The sequence below is a fragment of the Pongo pygmaeus genome, chromosome 3 (assembly GCF_028885625.2).
Source record: "Pongo pygmaeus isolate AG05252 chromosome 3, NHGRI_mPonPyg2-v2.0_pri, whole genome shotgun sequence".
NCBI lineage: Eukaryota > Metazoa > Chordata > Mammalia > Primates > Hominidae > Pongo > Pongo pygmaeus.
This window is the reverse complement of record NC_072376.2, coordinates 94,407,571-94,412,751: the sequence shown is the minus strand read 5'-3', so window position 1 is coordinate 94,412,751 and position 5,181 is coordinate 94,407,571. Positions and strand designations below refer to the sequence as shown.

Here is a 5,181-nt window from a genome sequence, read left to right as displayed (position 1 = left end):
AGGAAGTAAGAAGCTTGTACTAAGCAACTGGGCTACATTTCTGCTGCAGTTAGGTTATTTTGGACAATTATACATGAACTATCCTTGGTTTCATCCAGCAGAATGTATAGGGTACCAACAGGAAAGAATGTCAGCCAATTAGGGGTTTAATAATGCATGATTTTTATTCTCTTGCTCTGAGAACTTGTAAAAAATTTAAACCAAGGAAAATAACTCAAGATGTATGGACATCTTGTGCTTTCTAAAAGAAAAAAAGGTACCCACTAATTTGCTCAGATATAGCAGGCTTAATGGTTCTATATTTTGAAAAGATTTTAAGAATGGTTTCTAATATAGGAGAGGGAAAACATCCATTATCCCTTTTCAGAATTTAAATGGAGGGTGGTAAACATTCTTTACACCCAAAACCTATGGCAGCAGTTCAAATTTGACCAAGGTAAATGTAGAATGGAGATGTTCTAAACACAGCTAGGACTCAGCAAGTCTAACACACTAAAGTCATATAATTACATTTTAAAAGAAAATACACAAAAACCAAATAGAAATTTTGAGATTTTTTTCATTTGAAGGTAATCTTAATGCTATTAAATTCACAAATGCTAATTTAAATACCCAATCCTATTTATCTAAAACATACATTGCAAACACACAGATATCTATTCTCTCCACATGTCAGCACCCATTCATATCGTGGTTTGGAAATGGGGAGAATAGATTCCCCTTAAACTGAAAGTCAGCAGGTGTTCTTTACAGTTTACTTTAGCAACATTCATACAAAATAATAATTAACAATGATCTTCTTGTTAACGCACAAGGAAACAACTTCAAAACTGCATTTTGTTAAAGTTTCTGTACTAAAATGTAGAAAAACTGAACTACACAAATATTGAAAAGTTAAAAATTCCTTTTTATTCCTGGTACCACTACCACAATTTACAGGGCAATATACCTGATGTAATGAAAAGAAAAAGACAAAGACAAAGCTACAACAGATAAAAGACCTCAGGAATGTACATCTAATTGACACTACATTGCGTTAATCAATAGCTGCACTTTGTGCAAACTGTGGCTATGACAGTCCTGAACAAGAAGGGTTTCCTGTTTAAGCTGCAGTAAGTTTTCTGACTGTGGATCATCGTTCCTTCTGTGGCAGATTTTTAAGTTCCTCTAATGCACTTGGGACAACTGTCTCAAAGTAACCTGCAGCTTTCCTGACAACTCCTCACTCTCTCTCTTGCTAAGAACTGTAGCCCTTTCCTGCTGTTTTTAGAACCTTCTGCTACCATATCCACCACTTCCAACACCAGTCCCACCACCGTAGGGACTGCCCAAGCTTCTTCCACCAAAACTGCCCTCTTTCATGGGTCCATAATTTGATTGTTGTTGTCCACTATAATTTCCAAAATCATTATAGTTCCCACCATCACTATAGTTACCGCTGCCAAAATTTCCTCCTTCACTGTGACCATCATATCCTCCACCACCGCCACCATATCCACCACCTTGGTTTTCATATCCTAGTCTACCACCACCACAGCCCCCTCTACTACTATAACCAGGACCACCGCTGTAGTTGCCACCATCACCTCCAAGTCCATTATATCCGCCATCACCTCCTCCATAACTACCTCTGCTGCCACCACCTCCACTGCCATAGCCTCCTCTTCCACCAAAGTATCCACCACCTCCAAAGTTTCCTCCACAACCCATAAAATTGCCAGATCCATGTCCACGACCTCTCTGTGACCCAGCAGACTGCATCTCTTGTTTAGAAAGGGCCTTTTCCACTTCACAATTATGCCCATTATTAGTGTGATATTTCTGAACAACAATTTTATCAGCTGTATCATGATCATTAAAAGTTACAAAAGCAAATCTTCTCTTTTTTCCATTCTGCCTATTTTCCATAACTTCTATGGTTTCAATCTTGCCATACTTTTCAAAACAGTCTCTCAAATTATATTCTTCTGTATCTTCTTTAATACCACCAAAAAAAATTTTCTTCACTGTTAGAGACCAGGCTTTACAGAATCCTCTGTAGAAACAGCTCTCTTTGGTTCCACTAAACGCCCATCAACCTTGTGTGGTCGAGCACACATTGCTGCATCCACCTCTTCAACACAAGAATAAGTCAGAAAATGAAAGCCCCTGGTACATTTGGTTTGGGGGTCTCTCATTACCACACAATCTGTCAGTGTGTCCCATTTCTCAAAATGTTCTCTTAAATCTGTAGTTTCACAGCTTAGACCACCAATCAACAGTTTTCTCAACTGTTCTGGTTCATTCGGATCATGGCCCTCCTTCCCCTGGCTGCTGCAATGGCTGGAGTTGGGCTGGGGGTGACCCGGAAGTGGTTTTACCTCCATTTTGAGAGATTTAGCATCATTCTTAAAGGCCCTAGGATTTTTGGAATGGTAAATGAGCTTCAACTTCAACCTACTGATTCAACCTGCTGTATTAGCCCCTAACAAGCGAGTCATTCTGTCTTTTGAAATTTTAAGCCAAGCATTGACTTCTTCTCTCTAGCTGTAAAAGTCCTAGATGGTGTTTTCTTCCAATAGAAATCTGTTTCCTTTGCATTGTGTTGTTTAGTATAGCTACCTTCATCGATGATTTTGGCTAGATCTCCTGGATAAGTTGTTGCAGTTTGTACGTCGGCACTTGCTGTTTCACTTTCCACTTTTATGTTGAGACCGTGTCTTTCCTTAAACCTCATGAATCAACCTCTACTCTTTTGCTAGTGTCAAACTTTTCTTCTTCAGCTTCCTAACCTCTTCCAGCCCAGCCTTTGTAGAACTGAAGAGAGTTAGAGCCTTGTCCTGGATCAGGCCTTGGCTTAAGGGAATGTTGTGGCTGGTTTGAAATTCTACACAGACAACTAAAACTTTCTCTAGATCATCAAGAAGGCTTACATTCTTATCATTCATGTGTACACTGGAGTAGCACTTATAATTTCCTTCAAGGACTTTTCCTTTGCATTTGCAACCTGGCTAACTGTTTGGCACCAGAGGCCTCTCTTTCGGCCTGTCTTGGCTTTCAACACGCCTTCCTCACTAAGCTTAATCATTTCTAGCTTTTGATTTAAAGTGGGAGATGTGCAACGCTCCCTTTTACTTGAACACACAGAGGCCATTGTAGTGTTATTAATTGGTCTAATTTCTTTATATTATTATTATTATTATTATTATTATACTTTAGGTTTTATGGTACATGTGCGCAATGTGCAGGTAAGTTACATATGTATACTTGTGCCATGCTGGTGCGCTGCACCCACTAACTCGTCATCTAGCATTAGGTATATCTCCCAATGCTATGCCTCCCCCCTCCCCCGACCCCACAACAGTCCCCGAAGTGTGATGTTCCCCTTCCTGTGTCCATGTGTTCTCATTGTTCAATTCCCACCTATGAGTGAGAATATGTGGTGTTTGGTTTTTTGTACTTGCGATAGTTTACTGAGAATAATGATTTCCAGTTTCATCCATGTCCCTACAAAGGACATGAACTCATCATTTTTTATGGCTGCATAGTATTCCATGGTGTATATGTGCCACATTTTCTTAATCCAGTCTATCATTGTTGGACATTTGGGTTGGTTCCAAGTCTTTGCTATTGTGAATAGTGCCGCAATAAACATACGTGTGCATGTGTCTTTATAGTAGCATGATTTATAGTTCTTTGGGTATATACCCAGTAATGGGATGGCTGGGTCAAATGGAATTTCTAGTTCTAGATCCCTGAGGAATCGCCACACTGACTTCCACAAGGGTTGAACTAGTTTACAGTCCCACCAACAGTGTAAAAGTGTTCCTATTTCTCCACATCCTCTCCAGCACCTGTTGTTTCCTGACTTTTTAATGATTGCCATTCTAACTGGTGTGAGATGGTATCTCATTGTGGTTCTGATTTGCATTTCTCTGATGGCCAGTGATGGTGAGCATTTTCTCCTGTGTTTTTTGGCTGCATAAATGTCTTCTTTTGAGAAGTGTCTGTTCATGTCCTTCGCCCACTGTTTGATGGGGTTGTTTGTTTTTTTCTTGTAAATTTGTTGGAGTTCATTGTAGATTCTGGATATTAGCCCTTTGTCAGATGAGTAGGTTGCGAAAATTTTCTCCCATTCTGTAGGTTGCCTGTTCACTCTGATGGTAGTTTCCTTTGCTGTGCAGAAGCTGTTTAGTTTAATTAGATCCCATTTGTCAATTTTGGCTTTTGTTGCCATTGCTTTTGGTGTTTTAGACATGAAGTCCTTGCCCATGCCTATGTCCTGAATGGTAATACCTAGGTTTTCTTCTAGGGCTTTTATGGTTTTAGGTCTAACATTTAAGTCTTTAATCCATCTTGAATTGATTTTTGTATAATGTGTAAGGAAGGGATCCAGTTTCAGCTTTCTACATATGGCTAGCCAGTTTTCCCAGCACCATTTATTAAATAGGGAATCCTTTCCCCATTTCTTGTTTTTCTCAGGTTTGTCAAAGATCAGATACTTGTAGATATGTGGCATTATTTCTGAGGGCTCTGTTCTGTTCCATTGATCTATATCTCTGTTTTGGTACCAGTACCATGCTGTTTTGGTTACTGTAGCCTTGTAGTATAGTTTGAAGTCAGGTAGCCTGATGCCTCCAGCTTTGTTCTTTTGGCTTAGGATTGACTTGGCAATGCGGGCTCTTTTTTGGTTCCATATGAACTTTAAAGTAGTTTTTTCCAATTCTGTGAAGAAAGTCATTGGTAGCTTGATGGGGATGGCATTGAATCTGTAAATTACCTTGGGAAGGATGGCCATTTTCACGATATTGATTCTTCCTACCCATGAGCATGGAATGTTCTTCCATTTGTTTGTATCCTCTTTTATTTCATTGAGCACTGGTTTGTAGTTCTCCTTGAAGAGGTCCTTCACATCCCTTGTAAGTTGGATTCCTAGGTATTTTATTCTCTTTGAAGCAATTGTGAATGGGAGTTCACTCATGATTTGGCTCTCTGTTTGTCTGTTATTGATGTATAAGAATGCTTGTGATTTTTGTACATTGATTTTGTATCCTGAGACTTTGCTGAAGTTGCTTATCAGCTTAAGGAGATTTTGGGCTGAGACAATGGGGTTTTCTAGATATACTATCATGTCATCTGCAAACAGGGACAATTTGACTTCCTCTTTTCCTAATTGAATACCCTTGATTTCCTTCTCCTGCC

The 5,181-nt window shown here is 39.4% G+C and overlaps 1 pseudogene; it reads right to left on the bottom strand.

Annotated features, from left to right (window-relative positions):
* Positions 1-1,209: 1,209 nt before the first annotated feature.
* Positions 1,210-2,366, bottom strand: LOC129035462 (heterogeneous nuclear ribonucleoprotein A3-like; annotated as a pseudogene).
* Positions 2,367-5,181: the final 2,815 nt, after the last annotated feature.